This window comes from Talpa occidentalis, unplaced genomic scaffold (genome assembly GCF_014898055.3).
Source record: "Talpa occidentalis isolate TD23 unplaced genomic scaffold, MPIMG_talOcc4v2.1 talOcc4.3, whole genome shotgun sequence".
In the NCBI taxonomy this organism is placed as follows: Eukaryota; Metazoa; Chordata; class Mammalia; order Eulipotyphla; family Talpidae; genus Talpa; species Talpa occidentalis.
Window position 1 is genome coordinate 70,737,068 of NW_023603184.1, and position 22,878 is coordinate 70,759,945.

General features: G+C 37.1%; 1 protein-coding gene across 22 annotated transcripts in view; it reads right to left on the bottom strand.

The window, feature by feature from the left end:
• Positions 1–22,878, bottom strand: part of NCKAP5 (NCK associated protein 5) — a 1,249,968-nt gene that overhangs the window by 914,190 nt on the left and 312,900 nt on the right. For 2 of the 22 annotated variants that reach the window (XM_054699655.1, XM_054699653.1), the window contains exon 2: positions 21,946–22,029. The exons of 17 other annotated variants lie outside the window; for them this stretch is intronic. The gene's annotated coding sequence lies outside the window, so the exon portion shown is untranslated. Of the gene's footprint in view, positions 1–14,924; positions 15,425–19,600; positions 20,071–21,945; positions 22,030–22,878 lie in introns of those variants that run through there. 3 more of the 22 variants (XM_054699661.1, XM_054699658.1, XM_054699664.1) reach the window with 2 other exon arrangements.

Genomic DNA, 22,878 nt, shown 5'->3' on the forward strand with positions numbered 1-22,878 from the left:
CTGCTTTTTTTTTTTTTTCTTTCTGGCTTATTTCACTGAGCATAATCCCTTCCAGCACCATCCATGTTGCTGCACATGACATGAGTTTATCTTTTTTCGATTGCTAAGTAATATTCCATTATGTATATAGACCACATCTTCTTGATCCAGTCATCTATTTTTGGGCATTTGGGCTGTTTTCACAACCTACTGTTAAATACTGCTGCAATAAAACTTAAGGGCGCAGGTACCCTTTTGAAATAAAGGGTACCTTTATTTTTTGTGTCCTTTTGGTAGGCTCCTAGGAGTGGAATTGCAGGGTCATAAGGAAGATCCATTTTTAGTAGTTTGAGAACCTCTACACAGCTTTCCATGGTGGTTAGAACAGGTTTCATTCCCACCTTCAGTGTAGGAGAGTTCCTTTTTCTCCACATCCTCACCTACATTTATTGTTCCCTGTTTTGTTTTTTTTTTTTTAATATGTGCCATTCTCACTGGTGTAAGGTAGTATCTCATTGTGGTTTTGATTTGCATTTCCTTGATTATAAGGGACATCAAACATTTTTCATATACCTGTTGACCATTTGCATTTCCTCATCGGAGAAGTGTCTTCTTAGCTCGTCTGCCCATTTTTTTTGACTTGGATTGTTTACTTTGTTTTTGTTGAGTTGAATCAGTTCTTTGTAGATCTTTGTGATCAGTTCCTTATCAGTAGTATTGCATGCAATAATTTTCCCTCAATCAGTATTGTGTCTCTTTGTTTTAGGTAATGTCTCTTTTGCTGTACAGAAGCTCTTTAATTTGATGTAGTCCCAGACGCCTATCCTTTCCTTCACTATCCTTGCTTTGGGTGATGTGTCTTTCAAGATGTTATTGCGATGTATGTCTTGTAGTGTTTCACCTATATTTTCTTCTATATATTTTATAGTTTCAGATCTTATGTCCAATTCTTTTATCTATTTTGAGTTGGCTTTTGTGCCTAGTCTTAGTCTAGTTTCATTCTTTTGCATGTAGCAGTCTAGTATTCCCAGCACCATTTATTGAACAAATTGTCTTTGTTCCATAGCATATTCTTTGGCCTTTGTCAAAAATCAGTTATACATAAATATGTGGGTTTATTTCTGGGTTTTCAATTCAATTCCATGGTCTATATATCTGTTTCTGTTCCAGTACAATACAGTTTTAATGATTATGGCTTTATAGTATAGCTTGAAGTCTAGGAATGTGATACCTCCATTCTCCTTTTTAGTCAGGAGAATATCATCAATATTTGTTGTATTCTTTGAAGAATGTCATTGAAATTTTTATTGGAATAGCATTTAATCTATAAATTTTTTTGATAGGATGGACATTTTGATAATGTTAATTCTTCCAACACATGAGCAGGGATGTCTTTCCATTTCTTTGTGTCTTCTTCTATTTCTTTTAACAATGTCTTATAATTTTCTTTATATAGGTAGATCCTTCACCTCTTTTGTTAGGGTTATTCCAAGGTATTTTGTTTGTTTGTTTGTTTCAATTATAAAAGGGGTGATTTTCTTGATTTCTCCTTCTTCAGATTGATTGTTTACATATAGGAAGGCTACTGATTTTTGAATGTTGATTTTGTATCCTGCTACTTTACTAAAGTGGTTGATTATTTTGATCAGTTTTTCTGTGTTTTTAGGATTCTCTGTGTATATTATCATGTCATCTGCAAGTAATGATAGTTTTACTTCTTCTTTCCCTATTTGGACTCCTTTTACATCTTCTCTTGTCTTATTTCTCTGGCTAGGACTTCCAGCATTATATTGAAGAGCAGCGGTGAGAGTGGATATCCTTGTCTTGTTCCAGAGCTTAAGGGAAAGGCTTTCATCTTTTCACCATTGTGAATGACAATGGGTATGGGTTTGTCATATATGGCCTTAATCATGTTAATGTATATTCCTTCTATCCCAAGAATTTCCTGGGCCTTCATCATAAATGGATGTTGAACTCTGTCCACTGCTTTCTCAGCATCCAGATATGATTATATGGTTTTTATTTTTCTTTTTGTTGATGTATTGGATTACATTTAACAGGACATGCTCTCCATTTCACCACATCCTCATGAATCCCTGCATCTCTACCATAATGAGATCCAGTGGTAGTTACATATTTAATTTTTCAATTGACTTTGTTTTTTTCATTCCTGGCATACTTCCACTGTTTATATATCACCTTTATGGCCATAGCAGGTATGTAGGTTTGAGATCCCACTCACCTCCTTCCTATCTCCAAATTCCTTCCCCTGGCCCAGGGCCTACAATTGTCATTTCTTCATGAATAATCCCCCTTTACTTTATATTCACTGGTGCCTTATTGGAAAATGAACCTGGGTTCAATTCTAGGCTTAAGCTTCTGGAGGAAGTATAGAAGACTATGGAATAGAAAAACATCTGGATTTGGTGTCAGTAAACTCAAATTCAAGAGCCAGTAATAACTGGGGCCAACTTGGATTGTTAGAAAAATGTGGATTCAGAGCCCAGCTCTTCAATTTTCTAGTTTGCGATCTTGAGCAATGTGTTTAACCTCTCTGAAGCTCTTTCCTTGTCTGTAAAATGTAAATATTTACCCTGCTGCCTCATGGGATTGTAGTGAAAACCAAAGAAAATATTCTAAGGAGGTGATTTAAACAGTTCAGAAGGACTAAATTAAGATAGTTGGGTGTAAGGGAGTGAATGGAGGGCTTAAATTTTGAAATTACATGTGTTGGTAAAAAACATACCTTACCAGATTTTTCAAAGTCTCTCTATGAAAAAGCAAATTAAAATAACAAGGTTCCTAATTTTTTTTTTTTTACCATTTACCAAAGGGTGTTGATTGTTAACTAAATGTGCAGAAATGTTCTAAGTGTATATGTGACTTTTCTCCCTAACTTTTCACATGACTCAATACCAAATGTCTACAGTGCCAAGATTGCATATATAAGATTTTTTAATGATTTATAATATGCATCTGGTATTTTACAATATACACTTTTAAAAAAACTTGCATCAGTACGTATTTTGTTCTGTGGTACCTAAAAAAAGGTGTATGAAGAAACAGACCAGTGTAAATAACTCTAAAATTGTTTTAAATTTTTTTCTCAATATAAGAAAGGCAGATATTTATTATAAATAATTTGGTTATGACTGTAATTCTCATAGTTGATATTTTTGTGGCTTATCAGTGTTAACATTGATTCATTTTCTTCTAGTTTCTATATGTGCAATTATCATTTAGCATAATTTAACTATTTTTTTTACAATTGCCATATTAAATGACCACATAAAATTTCATGATATAGCTAAAACATGCTATTCATTTATTTACAATGATGAATTGTAACGCAACATTTTACTGATTATGACAATGTATATGAATTAAAGATAAATTCAGCAATATAAATTTTATGATACAGAAAGTAAAAATTATCTTCCCATTTAGTGTAAGTAACTTTCGCTATATACAGACATATTTAAGGAAGAAAAGCTTTTTAAAACGTATTCATGACACACCTATTTTTTAGCCTACATTTTCTACTTATAGTACCATACGTATCATTTCTATCAACTAGATCTGTTTCAGTTTTTAATGGTTACATGATACTTCATTGCATGGTTAAACTATAATTTATTTAACAACTACCTACCAATGGCCTTTCCAGTCTTCTGAGGTATCACTAGCATAGGTGTTGCTGTGATAAATAACCTACTCATTCTGTGAAGACTGTTTTTTTAAGATACATTCTTAAAAGTGCATTGCTTAGTCCAAAGTATCTACTCTACCAATCAAACTGCTTCTCCCACAAATTTATAACTGACTACATCCCCAAAATGTAGATAGGAATGCCTGATTTCTACCTCTTCACCAATGATGATAGTTTATTCTCTGATAATAATAGGAAAATTAAAATTATTTTTGTTTATATCCTTTAAATGTCTTAATAAGATTGAACATCTGTTCAAATGCTTTTTAGCCATTATATTTCTTCTTGGTAAATTCCATTCCATTTCCTTTAACCATTTTTTACTGTGATAATAATTTTTCTCTTGTTGATTTATAAGCACTCTTCCAAGTCCATAATCTATTTGACCATGCACTCTTCCAAGTCCATAATCTATTTGACCATCCTCTTACTTAGTGATAGTAGTTTTCCATATTTTATCTTTAGAAATACAGTCATAAATATTTTATAAGTATATATTTGTACATATTATTTCTTTGAATGGCTTTAATTACAATAGACTAGATTAAATTACCCTAACACATATTGCTAAAATGCTCACACCAATTAATATGCCATTAAGTTATGATAGTCTATCCCATAGAAATCCTCATCATACCCAATTAGAATATTACAACAGAAATACAGATAAAGACATTTAAAAAAACATGGTATGTAAGTCACATAGGTAAAAGCCAATCCTACTATAGAACTTCAAGAAGCCAACATAAAAGAAAAAAATTCAAACATTTTGGTAGACTGAAGTGGAGACTTATTCAATCCTTATCTCCTTTACAATTTAGCCCAAACCAAGCACCTTCATAGTTCATTGAAAACTTGTGGTAGTTGATAATTTGAAATTAAAAATGCAATTAACACAATCAACTTTTTACCTTTCTATGTGTCACCATATTATTACAATAACCTATTTTACAAATAGCTGGCTTTCTTAGAAATACTAAACCCCAGGGAAAACAAGGAAATAAGAAAATAGCCCAAATTTTGGGACATTTTCTGGATAACATGAAAGTAGTGACTGCTGCCGATGCTAAGCCTGGATGACAGGAAATAGAAATAGTCATGGGTTTTTGCCAAACTACAGAAAAGTGTTTCAGACAAAACATGAAAACACAGAAGTTTTACTACTTTAGGAAATCAACAAAGAAATTACAACAACACACTTAAATCAATGCTATTTTAATAATCAAAACTAGGCAAGTTTTTGGTTCTCAGTGCTTTTCCCAGTGAATTCATATAACATGATCTGTCATAAATTACAGGCAGGGAAGTGGCAGTGGAAGCAAAAACAGACATGCTGATTATGTCTAATGTGGAGAGTGGATAAGAAATGTCTAATTAATGGTTCTGAAGTACTTTCAAGGCATAAATCCTACAGAAACATTACACAGCATCATCATCTAGAATAAACAAACTAGGGGGCCTTTCCAGTGGCACAGAGGGTTCAGCACAGCGCTGTGAAGCTGTCCGCAGCCTCTGCAGCACGGGTTCAATTCCTGGCTGGCTCGCCGGGGAACTACCCTCATGGTGCATGGCAGACCTCACCTGTCCAGCCTGCTGCTCCCATCAGCAGTGTATTTCAGTCCTTCAGCCTGTTCTGCTCCCCTCTCTGTCTCTGGTGAATACTCTGATCCTCCCTTGCCTCTGGCCTATATCCCAGTTCTTGTATACAAATAGACAGATCTTTAAAAAAAAAGAATAAACAAACTGGGGCCTCCTTGGTGGTGCAGGGGTTAAAGACAGCACTATCAAGCTACTGCCAACCACTGCAGCATGAGTTCCATCCTGGCAGGCAGGCCAGGGAACAATCCACATGGCACAGCAGACCTCTCCTGCCTCGCCCACTGCTCCCCTCAGTAGAGTATTTCAGTAGATCTGCCTGTTCTGCTCCCTATTCTCTCTGGTAAATCCTCTCTCCCTCTGCACCTCGGGCCTGTACTCCAGTTCTTGTATGCATAAATAAATAAATCTTTTCAAAAAAAGAATAAACAACCTGTTTTTCTTCTTTCAAGCTCAGGTTATCACACAACAGAACCATAATAAGCAAAATTATGACCAGTTACAAAGTTTTCAGTTGTACATATATATATATATACATATATACACATATACTCATATAAACTATAAGTTATGTATAAGTTAAAAGTTCAGTTATATGTTTAACCATTATGGTTTTTCTTCCCAAAACAACTGGGAAGATTAAATTGTTTATAAATCACATCACAATAAACATTTTCTAACCAACAACATAAAGCTTATCATTTGATTAAGACCTTACTATTTGAAATCAGTTTCCTTCAAATGCTATTAAATTTTTCATTTCTTTTCAGTAAGAACACTTCAGAGTGTGACTAGTGGTACTTTTCTATTGTGTCTTTCTCCCCGTGGTTCTCACTTTTTACTCTCACCTTCTGATTTTAAGCCCTACTGGGATTCTGACAATTCTAGTGACTTCAAAATCATTTCACTAACTCAAACTTCTTTTCTATGCTCCAGGCACGTGCTTCAAAAGACCAGTCAGTTACTCCCACCTGATGTCCTGCAGATTATCCAGTTTCACAGGCTCAAAGCCTAGGTTTTCAAGGTTACACCATTTCTATTAAAACCTGATTCTCTCGGTTTTTGGTTTTTTTGTCCCCCCCCGCCGCCCCTTAGGTAATAATGTCACAAGTCTGAGTCACTGAAGCTCTACAGGTCAACTATCCTCTTTCTCTGTTCTCTCCTCTCTCCTTCCACTTGCACCTTCCTCTCTGCCAATCCAATTGTCTGTCGCATTCTCTGCAAACCTACAAAAGTGGTTTGGATCCTCTTCATTTCCTTATAGGAACATCATCATACTTTATTAATTGCAATTCCCAGGTTCTCTTCCACTCACACTTTGACAGGGTTGCTAACAAGTTATTTCAGAAATAACGTGCTCAGATCCCTGTTCTTAAAGACTTTGCTGACTTCCCATAGCCAATAGCTCACAGTTGTTACTGGACAAACATACACTTCTCATTATGGGAAAACAGAAGATATTTAACATTGTGTTTGCCTGACATACAATTTGAAAACATTTGATATATGGCATGTAGACCTCCATTTATGCACTTTCCTCACAACTAAAAATTAGTAAGGTGGCCCTGACTCTACTGCTTAATTACTCTAGTTTCTCCCTTAACATTTTAAAAAAAATAGCATATTTATTAAGATAATTTACATAAAATTCTCCTTCTCAAAGCTCATAATCTAGTAGGCTTTAGTACATACTCAAATTTGTGCAACCATCACCACTAATTCCAGGATATTTCCAAGTCCAAAAACAAATGCTATACCCATTACTAGTCACTCCCAAATCTCCCTTTGACCTAACCCCTACTAACCACAAATATACTTTCTGCCTATTTTGAATATTTTACATGAATGTAATAATATAATATGTGACTTTTGTTTTGTTCTTCTTTCCTTTAGTTTTTAATTTCCATCCATATTGTAGCATTCATCAGTACTTACTTCTTTTCATAGTTGAATAATACTCCTTTGTATGGATATACCAAGATTTTGTTTTTCCATTGACCAATTGATAAACATTTTGGTTCTTTCTGCTTCTTGATAATAATGCATAATTCTACAAAGAACTTTTGCTTACAAGTTTTTATGTGCATGTACATTTAAGATTGTTTTGGCTATATATGTAGGATAGGAATTGCTGGATCGTGTAAGAATTGTATGTTTAGCATTTCGAAGAATTGCCAAATCTTTTCTAAATGGCTAAACAGTTTACATTTCTAACCACAATATATAAATTCTAAATTTCTCCACATCCTTGTCAACATTTATTATTGTTCATCTATTTTATTGCAGTCATCTCAATACATGTAAAGTGGCATTTCAATTGCTTTTGATGTGCATTTACCCAATGACTAATAATGTCAAACATATTTTCACAAGCTCATTAGCCATTTGCATATCACGTCAAAAGAAAAGACTGAATCCTTTGTCCATTTTTTAAATGACTTACTTGTTTTCTTATGATTAAGCAAAGATCTTTATAGATTCTGGTTAAATAATATTCCATTGCATGAAATTCAAGTCCCTTATCAAATATATGACTTGTAAATAGGTAGTCTCATTGTATGGGTTTTCTTTCATTTTCTGGGTGCTGTTCTTTGAAGCATAAATGCTTTTAATTTTTATTAAGTCCCATTTACCTATTTATTTCTTCTTGTTTTTCCTTTGTGTGTCATAACTGAGAAATCTTTACCGAATCAAGCACCGTGAAATCCAGCATCATGAAAACACTTAATGTTTTCTTCAAAGTGTTTAATATTTGCAAGTCATATTTATATTTGTAATCAATTTAAATTAATTTTTGTATAATATGTGAGTTATGGGGTCACTCTTATTCTTTTACATGTGGATATCCATCTGTTCCAGCACCATTTGTTTAAAGAAAATTTTCCCTCTCCATTGAATTATCTTGGTACCATTGTTAAAAATCAATTGACCATATATTAAGGGTTTATTTCTGAATGCTCAATTCTACTCCATTGACTATTTATCTAGTCTTACAACAACATACCCCTTTTATTACTGTTGCTTTGCAGTTAACTTTTGAAAATAAGAATTGTTAACAATTTTGCTCTTATTTTTCAAGATTGTTTTTTCTATTCTGAGTCACTGGATTTCCACACAAATTTTAGTATCAGTTTGCCATTTTCTGACAAAAAAGGCACACTGGGTTTTTATAGCAATCTCTAATTTGGGGAGCACTGCCATCTCAATAATAGCAAGCATTTCAAAAATGTACAGTTTTTGATTTCATTATTAATATCTTCTTTGATTTCACCCAGCAATACTTAGTAGTTTTCAATTATCCATTTTGTACTATTTTTGCTAAAATTCGTCTTTATTCTTTTTGACGGTATTATAAATTAAATTGTTTTTCTGATTACATTTTTTTCTTTTTTTTATTCTTACATCATGTATTAATTCTTACATCATTTTCATTTTTGCATAATGTATGCATGTTCATTTTGGTTATATTCCCCATACAATTCCCACTCCCTTATTCTGACCCTAATTCCTCTTCTCCTTCCCTCAACCCCCACTGTAGTGTCTCTGGTCTATAGTTGCTTGTTGATTTTGATTTTTACTTTATTGCAATTAGTCTTTTTCCTGGCCCCTTATTTAGGTTTTCTAAATTCCTGCTATGAGTGAGACCATCTGGTATGTAGGGTTAGGGTTAGAGTTATTAAATTGTTCATTGTCATTGCATAGACATACAAGTGATTTTTGTGTACTGACTTAGTAATCTGTAACTGCTGATTTTGTTCATAATCTATTTTTAATGAATTCCCTAGAATTTTCCATATACAAAATCTTGTCACAGGCAAATAGAGATAAATTTACTTCTTCGTTCCATTCTTGGTGTGTTTTTAATGTTTTTAACTTATTGTTCTGGTTAAAACTATAGTACAATGTTGAATTGATGCATTGGAAGCAGGTATGTTATCTTTTCCTGCCTGATCTTAGGGGGAAAGTCTTTCACTGTTAACTATTAGTATGTTAGTCTTTAGTTTTTGGTAGATACCCTTTTTAGGATGAAGCAGTTCTATTTCTAGTTTGTTCAGAGTTTCTTTTTTATTATTATTTTCTGTAATTTTTCCCTCCACCAAACCACCCATACCCATACTTCATCTGCCTCCCTCCCCCTTTCTCCTATTTCCTCTGGTAACCATTATCTTCTTTTTGCCAAGTTCAAGTTTTATTCCTTAAATTTTTTGCATATAATTGTTTGTTAGGCATTTATATTCCACAGATGAGTGAAAACACCTAAAATCTATCTTTCATTTTTTGACTGATTTCACTCAGCATAATCAACTGAGTTCCACCAAATACCACCACTTAATCTTCCTTCACAGCTACATAATATTCCATTGAATATATGCTTTGCAGTTTTCTCTGTCCATTCATCTATTTAAGTGCGAGTAGGTTGGTTCCTCAATTTGGTAATTATGAGCAGTGCTGCTCTGTACATAGGTGTAGATAAATCTTTTCATATTAGAGTTTTCATATTATTTGGTTAAATACCTAATAAAGTATTACTGGGACTGAGGGATTTCCATTTTATTTTTCTTGAGAAATCTCTACGCTTTTTTTTTAATCATGTTGAGATTTTCTATCACGAAACTGTATTGTATGTCGTCAAGTGTATTTTATGCAGCTAATGAGATGATCACGTGTTCTTTATTCTAATATGCAGCTGTATTACATCAATAGTTTTTCATATGCATAGCCAGTCTTACATTCTGGGATAAATCTCACTTAGTCATGGTGTATAATCCTTTTTATATGTTGTTGGATGTGGTTTGCATGGAATTTTGTTAAGGATTACAGTGTCTCTATTAATTAGACATTTATCTGGAGTGTTTTTCTTATTTCTTCTTCTAATTTTGGTATCAGAGTGATAACAGCCTTGTAGAATGAGTTAGAAATGTTTCCTTTTCTAACTTTCTGGAAGAGTTTGTGAAGGATTTGTGTTAATCCTCCTTTGAATGTATGACAGCATTTATCAGTAGCTATGTGACCTGGGCTTTTCTTTGTGGCATTTAGATTACTAATTCAATCTTTTTGCTTAAGTCTATCAAGATTTTCAATTTGCTTTGAGTTAGGTTAATTATTTTGTATCTAAGATTTTTTCTGTTTCATGTAGGTCATCTAATAGGATATTTTTTTTTTTAATAAAGAAAACAGTATGAGAAGGAAGGCAATTTTTTAAAGATTTATTTATTTATACATACAAGAGCTGGGGTGCAGGCCAGAGATGTGGTGGGTAAGAGGATTCACCAGAGACAGAGTGGGGAGCAGAACAGGCAGATGTACTGAAATACACTACTGAGGGGAGCAGTGGGAAAGGCAGGAGAGGTCTGTTGCGCCATATGGGTCACCTCTCTGGCTGGGGATTGAATTTGTGCTGCAGTGAATGCAGATAGCTTCCTAGTGCTGCAATTTAACCCCATGCACCACCAGGGAGGTCCCTAAAATGATGATAATGTTGCATTAATACCTACTTTATTTCAGCAGTACACTAAACTTTAGCTCTTATATAACTCCATTCCTTACTGTCTCCCTTGCCTTTTCTTGTCATATACATTACATTTCATATAACACAAGTTCATCAAAACAGTTTTATACTTATAAATTTGTTATTTGGTAGTCTTTAATTCAGGCAGAAAACAAAAGGAGTAATAAACAAAATAAATATATGTATAGGGGCCTTCCTCACAGCGCAGGGTTATACACAGAGCTATCCAGCTACTGGCAGCCACTGCAGCACAAGCTCTATTCCCAGCTGGCCAGGGAGCAGCCCACATGGCACAGCAGACCTCTCCTGTCTCACCTGCTGCTCCCCTTAGCAGTGTATTTCAGTAGATCTGCCTGTTCTGCTCCCCCCTCTCTCTACTGAATTCTCTCACCCCCCACACCTCTGGCCTGTACCCCAATTCTTGAATGCATAAATTAAATCTTTAAATAAATACATGTATATTTTCTTTTATATTTTAACAAGGGTCTTCATTTCTTTGTGTAGACTCAAGTAACTGTTTAGTGGCCCTTTTAGGCCTTTGGAAAGATAAAGGCTTGTTACTGCTTGTTATGTTGCTTTCAAGATTTGATTTGTAACATTTTGATTATGTTTTTCAGTGGACCTCTGAGTTTATCAAATTTAAGCTTGTTGGAGATATATATATATATATATATATATATATATATTCATGTTTTCAACAAATATGGTGCATTTTCAGTCATTGTTTCTTTAAATATTCTGTCTGTCCCTTTCTCTCTGACTTCCATATGTATATGTTTGTATACATAACGGTATCTCACATGTCTCTGAAGATCTGCTAATTTTTCTTTATGCTTTATTTTTGTTCTCAGATTTAATAATCTCATTTCAACTATTTTCAAGTTTGCCAAGTCTTTTCCTCTGATTACTCAATCAGAGGGTGAACCCCACTAGTGAATTTTTCATTTTATTTATTGAACTTTTCAGCTCTAAATTTAATTTGTTTATTTTTATAATTTCTGTCTTGGTATTGATATTCACTGGTGAGATTCTGATGTCATGCTTTCCTTCATTTCTTTAGATATGATTTGCTCTAGTTCTTTAAGCATTTTTATGTTCATTGATCTAAAGTCTTTGATTAGTAAGTCCAATGCCTGGGCTTCCTCAGGGATAATTTCTATTGAATGCTTCTCTGTTTCTCCCGGCATTTGCAACATGCTTTTCTGTTTATTTGCCTGTTTTCTTATATATTTTTAAATGGATATTTAAAACAATATAATGTACCAGCTCTGGAGATCACTTCCCCACTTACTACAGTTTGCCATTGTTTCTGTTTGTCATTGTTGTTCTCATTGAAATCAGTGATGTGACTTAATGACTTTTGTGATATTCCATATTCTTTGTCATATTAGTTAGTGGTCACCTAATGGCTGGGATTGTTTTTATCTGCCTACAATGAATACATTTCCTGCCAGCCTCTGGTAAGCAGACTTATGCAAATGATACTGCACAAATTTAATTTCCCAACTGTTTAGAATTCCTACTTAACCTTCTTTTCCAGCTTGTGCAGAGTCTTTGTCAGTCATTGGTGACAAACTGGGACCTTTTCAAGTCTTTCCTAACAATGTACACACATGCATATGTGCATGCCTTTAGATTTCCAGGAATATATGTGAGTTTTTCAAAACCCCAAGGGACATCTCATTTCCCAGTTTTTAATTAAAAAAATTTTTATTAGCATCCTGTTTGTACCAGCTTTTATTGCTGCCTCAAGCAACTACAATGGCTCAGTTAAACAATTATTGCGATTTTTTTTTGATAACTTTGTTCTGAATCAGGTCAAATAAAGATAAGAACTGCAGATAGGAGTTCCTATGGAACTATACAAGTAAAATGACAATTCACTGGGAATGAGGCTCTCCCTGGAGTTCCAAACAGGTTTGCCCCCTCCAGTGTCTGCAAGGCTAATGGTTTTGACAATCACAGTAACTGCAAATTTATTGACTTTCAAGGCTTCCTCAGATCTGGGAAGAGAGGAATGGGAATAGGATAAATTAAATGACAAGAATTTTATTACTTTTGCCAAAATTCTGGAGTTCTTTTTTCCTGAATAAAATGTTCCTACGTATGTTGCAAACCTTTAATTTCCCAAGTTCTAAAAATATTTACCACTTTAATCAATATTTTGGTTAATGAAGGAGCAGATTTCCAGAGGTTTACCATTGCAGAAGTACTACTCTTTCCCCTTACTATCTGTAGGCACTAGAGCCATGATTTCAACTGGCTTTGCCTATTGTATACAATGTTTCCAAGTATTGTTTCTTCAGTACTTTAGTACTCCCCCTTACCAAAGCTAGAACCTATTTCTTTAGAGGTGTCCTTGAGTTCTTTCAAATTTTCAAAACAGAAAGTGTTCAAGCTATTTTTCTGTTATCAAACAGGCCTGCCCGGCTACCAAACTTCACTGTGTATAGTAAAGATAAATGTGAAGTAGAATTGCAACCAAACAGAACACACATTTCCCATTTAAATTAAATTCCCATTTAAAGAGATTTTTAAATTTCCATTTACAACAGAAATGTTCTATATTCTAGAATTTTTATTCTAAGGATATTTTTTGATACCCTTAATGTAGGTAGGGTAAATGATTTTCTGGGCTTTTCTGCCCTCCCACCATTAGGATTGTCCTGCTTGATGGCAGTGCCTGCATTTTGTTACATTGTTATTTTTCAGTTGTGCTGTTTAGTTCTGTGGGCCATGGCTGCTGTATTGATATATATTCACCAAGAAAAGCAGAGGCAGGAGAGATAAACAGGAGAGAGAGAAGGGGAGAGAACACAGAGAGCCCAGTAAAGAGTGAAGGGGCTGATAGGCCTGCCAGCGCCCTGGCCCCCTGGCACCCCTCCCTGCCATGTACCTGGTTGCTGCACTACATGTAAAAAGCTCAATAAAACCCTGAAAAAGCCACCAAGGGCTCCAGGACTCTCCTTTACCCATCTGCTCCTATCATAGAAAACCTACTCTATCCCATGCTGCCACTACACTTAACTACTGCATACCTATTTCTGTCCTACTCCTTTATATCTTCAATACAGACCCTCAGACCCACTGCTGACATTCAACAATGCTCTGCAAGATGACCAGGACCTACACTGATACTTCAATCCTGGTGTCTGTATTCATCTTGAGAAGGCACAAAGTAGATAATGCAATAAATTAACCAGCCATTAGGATGAAAATAAAATAGGAAAATCTTAGGTGAAGGAAAAACTGCCAGAAAGATGAATTATATGCAGGGTTACAACTAGAGGTTAAGGGCACAAACTCAGATTTCAGAAAGTCATGGGATTAAGTCTGGCTCTACCATTCACCATTCACTTTGACCTAAAAAAGCAATTTCATCATTTAATTGCTCTGCTTCTTCTCTGTAAATGGAAATAATGGCTATGTCACTGGGGATTTTTGCAGATTAAATGGACTAATCCATACATAGCTGAAAAGGATTTCTGAACACAATTAAAACATCGGTGTGTGTGTGGAAACTTCTCCATACCAACAAGCAATTCTGTCACAAGTAGAGTACTGAAAACTGCCACCCAGAGATAGCATCAGATTCCACAGGTAAAGTACTTAGTCTCCCAAGACTGTCCTCTACTTCAGAGGCTAATCACAAACGCAAGCTGTTCCAGTACCTGGTTATACAGAGGTTCCCATACTCCCTCACCCTCCTCTGGTTGAACTGACTTGCTAAAATAGCTCACTGCACTCAGGAAACATGATTACTCACTAAATCACTGGCTGATTACAAAGGATATATGGAACATGCTTTGAAAAGAAGGTATAGAGCCTCCATGCCCCTCTCCAAGGGTGCCACTCTCCCCAAACCTCCACATGTTTACCAACTTGAAGCTCTCCTAACCTAATCCTCTAGGGTCTTAAGGGAGGCTTTATTACCAAGAGTGAGTAAATCAATGACCACTGAACTCAATTTCCAGCCTCTTTCCTCTCCCCAGAGTTGAAGGAGTGAGATTGGGAGTTTGAAGGCCCCAATTACATGATCAGTTCTCCTGATAACCAGCTCCCATTCTTAGGTTCTACCAAAAGTTACCTCATTCATGTAACAAAGGATACTTTATCACTCTCAACACTTACAAATTCAAGGTGTAGCGGCAGGATGAGCACAGAGCAGGTTTTCTAGGATCCAAGCAGACGGGGTAAAGGAGAGTCCTGGAGCTCTCAGTGGCTCTCTCAGGCTTTTATTGCACTTTTACACGTAGTGCAGCAAACAGGTACATGGCAGGCAGCAGGGCCAGGAGGCGAGTAGACCTCCAAGCCCCGGGCAAGTCTTCACTCTCAGCTTCTATTGCTCCTCTTCTCTCTCCTGCCTCTTCTCCTGCTTCTGCTTCTCCTGTGGAATATCTCAGCCATGGCCCACAGAAGTAAAGAACACAGCTTACAACAATGTAACAACTGCAGATGCCCCATCAAGCAGGGCAATCCTAATGGTCGCAGGGCAGAGAAGCCTGAAAACCATTTACCCTACACAAGGATTTGGGGAACTGTGAGGCAGGAATTGTAGATGAAGACCAAATATATGAGAAATATATTCTGGTCATCTGGGAGACCAAATATGAATTTCTTATAAATCACAATATCACAATAGCATTTAGTATATAGTGGTTTATAATAAAATCATCATTAATGATAATATTAGGTAGTCACCAGAATAGTTCCATCCAGGAACAGACTAACTACAATTATTGGGTTGTCAAAAAAGTCATGGCATATTTTTTTCTGTTTTTGTTGCAAAAATGTGTCATGGGCCTCCCCTGGTGGCGCAGGCACCACACTGTGAAGCTGTCCACAGCTTCTACACGCTGGTTCGATCCCTGCCGTCTGGCAAGGGTCCCACAGGGCGCAGCAGACCTCTCCTGTCTCGCCCGCTGCTCCCCTCAGCAGTGTATTCCATCAGTCTGCCTATTCTGTTCCCCACTCTGTCTCTGGTGAATCCTCTCATCCTCCTGCACATCTGGGCTGTACCCCAGTTATTGTAGAAATAAATAAATCTTTTTTAAAAAATGTGTCATGACTTTTCAAACAACCGAATACATTAATGTTTGCTACAATTTGGAAAAATAAGTTATGTTTCCAAAATAAGACTACGGGGCCTCCCTGGTGGCACAAGGGGCACTATGAAGCAATCCAAAGGCTCTGCAGCAAGAGTTCAATCCCCGGCAGGCCAGGGAGCAACCCACATGGCGCAGCAGACCTCGCCTGTCTCTCCCACTGCTCCCCTCAGCAGTATATTTCACTCAGTCTACCTGTTTTGCTCCTCACTCTCTCTCTGGTGAATCCTCTTACTCCCCGCATCTCTGGCCTGTGCCCCAGATCTTGTGTGCATAAATAAATAAACCTTAAAAAAATAAAAAGACTACTGCCTACAAGTAGTCTTCCATCTCCCACCCTAGAAGCATTTCATGAATTTCCCTCATGTGTCACATGCTACCCTCATGTAAATCACGCACTCCCAGGAAGTACATCATTCATTCACTAATGTATACATTCATATATTAATAATTATTAGGCATTTTTAACCATGCCAGGCACAAATTATAGCATCCATGTAGGGTAGTGAACAAGCAGACAAGGTGCTTCTCCTCAAAGGGACAGAGGTAGATTATGTTCACACCATTCCAACATCAGAGACTAAAAAACATAAGATAGCATTTCCCGGACTCTCTTACAGTCATGATACAGATTTTATAGGTGATCCCTCCCACCCCTTAATGGGATTCAAAAATCATGTAGTAGATGTTATGTTTCTTCTGTCCCTGCCAGAGATTTTGGTTATTCTACAATCTCTTTAGAAAATGAGTCATTAGCCTGTCCCTGGTATCACTTGTTTGAAGAAACATAAATGTTCATTTTGGTGAAGGCAATGATGGCAGAGACTGTATGACCTAGAGCTAGCAGTGATGGCATATGTTCTTGATACCTCGCTTTGTATAGTAATAGAGACACAGTGGAAAATTCTTTTGTGTTGTTCTGAGCATTATCTTTAAAGCTCTGCCTGCTCATTTACTCTCATTGTAAGATTTCATATGCCCCCTAAAACCATCACAAAATCCCTATCTGCTGAAGCCAGCTGAAATGGATTATGTTATCGGTTTCCAAATCTAGACCAATACAGGGAAACAAATAATAGGAAGATTAATAAACAAAACAAGGGCTTATTTTAATGTGTGTTATTTTAAAGAAAGAGTGAAGAGGAAGAAAGATTTTTCAGACGGAGTGCTCAGAAGGGCACCTTAGGAAGTGAACGAAACTAAAGGGAGAAAAGAGCTAAGAGAAAGAGATTTCCAGAACAAATACATATCAGTAGCATAGATTCAAATTTGAAAAAAAAAATTTATTATATATTAAGCTCTCAGAAAGAAGAGCAGCATGATTGGAAATTTGGGTCAGCACAAGATAAAACTAGAAAATGAAACAGGAGCCCCAGTTACTCAAAGTGTGTGGCACATGGACTGGGACCAGCTAAAAACTATTTGTTAAGGATTGACTGAATGGGTGATAAGTACAAAATTTAAGAATAAACATTCAGTCAGTTTGTAGCAACCTGACATGTCACAATACTCAAGCAACACTGTTATTACATGTTTTATAAATGTCAGTTTTATTCATAAAGAAATAATAGTATCAAGTAATAGCAAGATACCGGAAATTTAAGACAAGCAAAATATAGAACTGATCTTTTACCACAAATAGTTTGAAAAGCACTGTTCTCCATGTCTAGCCCTTCATACTTTTCTATAAAGGACCACATAGTAAATGTGTGGGCCATTGGGTCTCTTTTGCAACTACTAGACCCTATTGTGGTAGCAAAAATGTAGCCATAGACCATATGCAAACAAAGAGCTGTGGCTGTGAGGTTGTATATTCTGATAAAACTTTCTTTACAAAAGGCACACAATGGGCAGATTTTGGCATGCGATGCATAGGTGTCAACCCTTGTTCTAGGCCACAGAAAGGGGACTGGCCTTAATGCTAAAAGCCATAAAACCACTGGCTTAATTGAGGCAATCCTTCACCCCTGATCTTTCTCATCACTGCCTGCATGTTTTTGTGAAGTCTTTGCATCATTAATTCTAAATTAGGGCTTTGGATCTCCTCCAGCTCCGATTCTGTGCTCTCCCATACCAACCCAGACAGATAAGTCTCTACTTGCAGTACCTGTGTTTAAAGTCAGGGCTCATCTTTGTCTGTTACCTGCATCCACTAGTAATGATGAAGACACCATTCACCCGTACCAGTCTGATGAGCAATAGACCCATTCAGTCAAACACAGGTCCCCACTGTGCTCCACACCATTTAGTCAATTCCAGCATCCAATTTTCTGAGGTACACCACCCATTTTTCTCCTGTACAAAGTCACAGTTCTGTCAAATGGACCTTTGTGACCATGGCCCAGTCCTCTCCCTTCTGGCATGTCTAAAAGGGCCATATTGGACAAGCAGCCCACCACATGTGTAGTGTTGTTCTACTCTGGAAAACAGACACTGCCACAAGCAGGAACATTTTCTGTAGTCATACATGACTACATTCACACAACACCCATATCATAAACACAACCCAACACCCATACAGTAGAACACCTTATTCTCTCTCCCACATAGAGCATAGACCACTGTGTGTGAGAGGAGATGGACCCCCACTGGCAGGTCTCTCATGGAGGGTACAGAGCTGAGGCAGTTCTCTCTGAAATCTCTTTTATTTAAGATTTCTTTCATCGACTTATGACAAACTTAATGGGTAAAATTCTGCTGTTGCAAGTTCCCTTAAAATATCCCTTTTGGGCCCACCTACAGTTTACTTTGGCAGCAGGTAGCTTGGAGAATTTTGGAAAGTCTCAGCTTGGCATAGCCTCAGAGCTACTGGCACATTAAAGATTAATAAAGCACATTTAACTGAGCTCAGGACACTGCAACGTGATCCTTCACCATGAAATGTGCAAGATTCTTTGTTTGCAGTGAACAAAACTGAAGCCAAAAGGGCCTACCGTGACAAGCTACACTAGGAAACAATCAGGAACTTTGTGTGTCTTTCATTGGTAAATTGATGGATAGGAATCAATGCCCCTGCTCAGCCATACTCTTACTTAGCATTCTCAGGAATTTAAGACGGGCATCCAAGTACCCACACTGAGCTGGGTATTTATTGAACTTGAAGAATCACAGAGATGGTGCAATTGCAGCTGCTTCCTTAAAATACAAGAAAGGAGTGATTCAGAACAAATTCCCAGGTAGCAGTTTCCCGATGAGAATCAAGATAGAGCAAGGCACATCCAAACATTTTGGATTTGCTTAAGTAAAACAGAATGCTTGTGTATGGTTGAATATTAACCAAGGAGAAATAAATGCTTTTGTATGCATAGGTGTTGAGCTGGCAGGCTAATGAACCAGACGATAGTGAAATGAAAATACAAATTAAACAAACATGTACATCACAGTGATTGGTTCACAGGAGGGCTCTACTTGCTCTCAATCTCAGGACACCTGGACACACACAGCAAATACTGGGACAGATCAGCAGAGACAAATATTTTTAAACGTATCATTTTCAATTCTGGAAAAGTGCTAGCAGGCTCCACGTGCTGGGGTAATGCCTTGTGTCTATTTACACAGTGCAATCCCCTCACATCCTCCAGAAAAATCACAAACTCTGTGCTCTGCAAATCAGAGCTCTGGAGCAGAGTGCTTAGCACGCCCGACACTTTCCTCCACACCGACATGACCATTAAAGAAAAGAAAAGAAAATTCTGTCCTTACCGAAAAGGCATAGCAGACAGTGACGGTGAGTGTTTCACTTTAGCCCACTCAGTGCTTTCTCTTTCACTCGGTCAATGTCCTAATGCTAGTGAGGAGAGTTCCTGGGGTTTTCGGATCTTCCTTCAAGAGTTTTAATCACTGGCTTCCCCAGCCCGGGTTTAACAAACACTGCTGTGTTCTGTCAATATTTGTATGCAGCACCACATTGGGCAACCCGCCAACACAGAGTTTCAAGAGGCAAGGGGAGAAAACTGACACCCTAACAGACATGCTTCCCTCTTTTGTGTCTTTTAAGGTGGTCTCAAAGTGTCATCTTTGATTCTGACTGGAGCTAAAGATAGCCTCTTTTTATGACTTTCTCCACTGCCCCCAAACGCCTGGCTGAGCTGCCTGAGTTGGGTTCCACAAAGTTTGTTTTTTGTCTCCCTGCCCTGAAGTTCTCTGCACAATCGCAGGGCTTGCCTCTCCACCAGCTGCACTTTAAATGTATTTTAATTGGCTGGAATGTCGAAAGAATCCATTTGGCAGTCGTTTACATGTGAAGCACGCCCAGGGCAGCTGAAAGAGGCCCCAGAAGCAGCCGATTACTTCATCAAAAGCTGCAGTTTGAACACCATTGACTCCTACATAACTACAGTGAACTCAATTCTATAGGCAAGAAGGAGTAATTAATAATTTGCTGAGAAAATTCTTCATTCATCTAAAAGCCAAAAATGCAAAGGAAAAAGAATCCCTGCAGACACAACAACTCTTATGAAAGGCTTGATTTATAGTCCCCAGTTCTGCTCTTCACAAACATTGACTTTGTATAGCATTACAGGAGGGGGCATAATGCATAATTTGGTTTGCCTGAAAAGTTAATTTAAGTAATTTTCCTTTTGAATGATCCCCTGAGATACATCATTCTATTACCTCTTTATACATTAGCCATATGCTACAGTAAACATTGTCAATACTTGTGGCATTTCCTCATTCCCTTTATTTTTCTTGGTTGGCTGCAATAATTAGTTTGTGGCCTCCACTAGATCCAGTCACAAATAAATTCACCCTGAGTCAAAGTGGATAATCATCACCACACCACACAGAATTTGCAGGCCAAACTGAAATTTAAAACACTCTGAAACAAATGTCAGTTTAAATAGATTATAACATCAAGGTGTGTAGGGGCGTACACACACATTTATATGCAGAGACGTTTCAAAAACAAAATAATGATGAAACATAAGATATATAAACTAAATAGGTGGAATAACATTAAAGTGACTACCACTATTTTGCTGAGAAATCTGTTCAGTAGCATATGTCAGCCGAGCTTACAGATTTAAATGCCTGCAAAGTATATTTTGATGAAGCACCCCAAGTAATCCTGATTTTCACCCCTCTGGTTTAGATTCACAAAATCTGGGAGGAACTTGGCACCCTACGGATGCAGCTCTGGAAAACAGGAGCCAGAGAACTTTGTCAAATTTTTTCTGATGTCTTTTCCTCACTTCAATAAAATTGTCTGTGGTTTATAACAAGATGGTACAAGAGAAAGAATGATGTATGCAAGTCACTTGGGTAGATTCATCAAACAGTTCAGAGACTAAAACCAGCATTGTAGGTGAACAGACTTGGTTTGTGGGAGCAAACAACTGGGAGATAGCATGAGCACTGGCTCCGTGGGCATGCAGCCTGCTTGGTCAGTTGCACAGGGCCCTGTGCTCAGGAGGGACCTGCATTTCGATTAGTGCTGTGCTGGTGCCACCCTGAAATTCCTTACTCTTGAGCCAGGGGCTTTGCTTTTTCATTTTCCACTACGCAAGATATATCATACAGCTGGTCCTGAGAGAGATAGTGTATATCTACCTAATTCAACACATGATTGAAATTAAAAGGCACCGGAAAGGTCACACTGAGGTGTGAGTAACACCCAACTTTTGTTTTGTCCAACAATCTACCTTAGATTTTGGAGGTACTGAGAAGACTGAGAAGGTGATTTAGGAAGAAAATTTTCTTTAGCTAACGTAGTGGGTAAGAGAGACTTGGCAGGTTCTGACTGGTTTGCCCTGAGTCAATGGTGCACTATTTGTTATGTGATTCAGAGAGATTCTTCACCTCACTGGTTCAGAGAGATTTTTTTTTTTTGTTTCTCATACAATCAGTTCCATACAATGTCATTCTGTGGGCAGAAAACTCCATACGTAATTATCATCAATTTTTAAGTGATCTGAGAACTTTGATTCAGAGCTATAACAAAGTTAAATTCGGTGTCAGAGCCCCAAATGCACCACTAACCCTCTCCTGTGAGGTCCAATAGATTACAAGTTACAAGAGTATTAAGGAATGATATTTTGGGATCATACCATGGGATATCTTGCACTTCCAGAGTTGTTGTATAAGGCCAGTCCTTACACTTGGAGTTTGATCTGTTCCCACCTTATAAGAACCTAAGCACAAATAAATAAATAAATAAATAAAATGGCCTCCCCTGGTGGCGCAGCAGTTGAGCACTGGGCTGTGAGGCTGCAGCGCTGGTTCATTCCCCGCTTCCCCCGCCGCAGGAGAGGGTCTCACCAAAAAAAAAAAAAAAAAAAAACAAACCTAAGCCAAAAAGATATTGTCTTCTAAAGAAGCTGGTTAGCCCATAAAATACATAATGTTGCTGTTATCTTGTACCTGTTAGCTAGCTGAGGCTGCTATCATCCTTTAACACTATGACACATAACAACCAAATTAAACAGCACCCTAGGTGACATAACAACTAAAACAGATTAGCATTCTAGAAATAAAATGGAATTTAGAGATAAGCTGATCTAAACTATTACTTTAAAAAATAATAATAATTGAGGCAAGAACTGATTAATGATTTCCCAGAGAATCACTAAAACAATGTGTCCAGGTCACATACTTCCTTGTTCCTATGTTGGACTGCCCAAATGGTTTCCCATTCTGGCCTGCCGACTGACTTCTAGATATTTTCCAGACTCCAGTCATCAGCTTTTATACCTCCAGATTCATTTCAAGTGCCCAAGTCCTAACTCCTTGCCTTACTGTCATGAGTCACTTTTATGCTCATCACTGAGCATGCTTATCCCTATGGAAATTCGATCTTACACTAGACACATGGCAAAGTCATCATAGAACAAGGCTACCTAGGAATTCTTGAGTCTCATGATCTGGTAATCTTACTACACAATATAGGCAGTTTTGAGAAGCTCAGTGTCCACAGGATAGCAAAGTGATTCTAACTCCCTGACAGAGTTTTTCAACTTATGCTGCCTTTCTTTATCCACAGA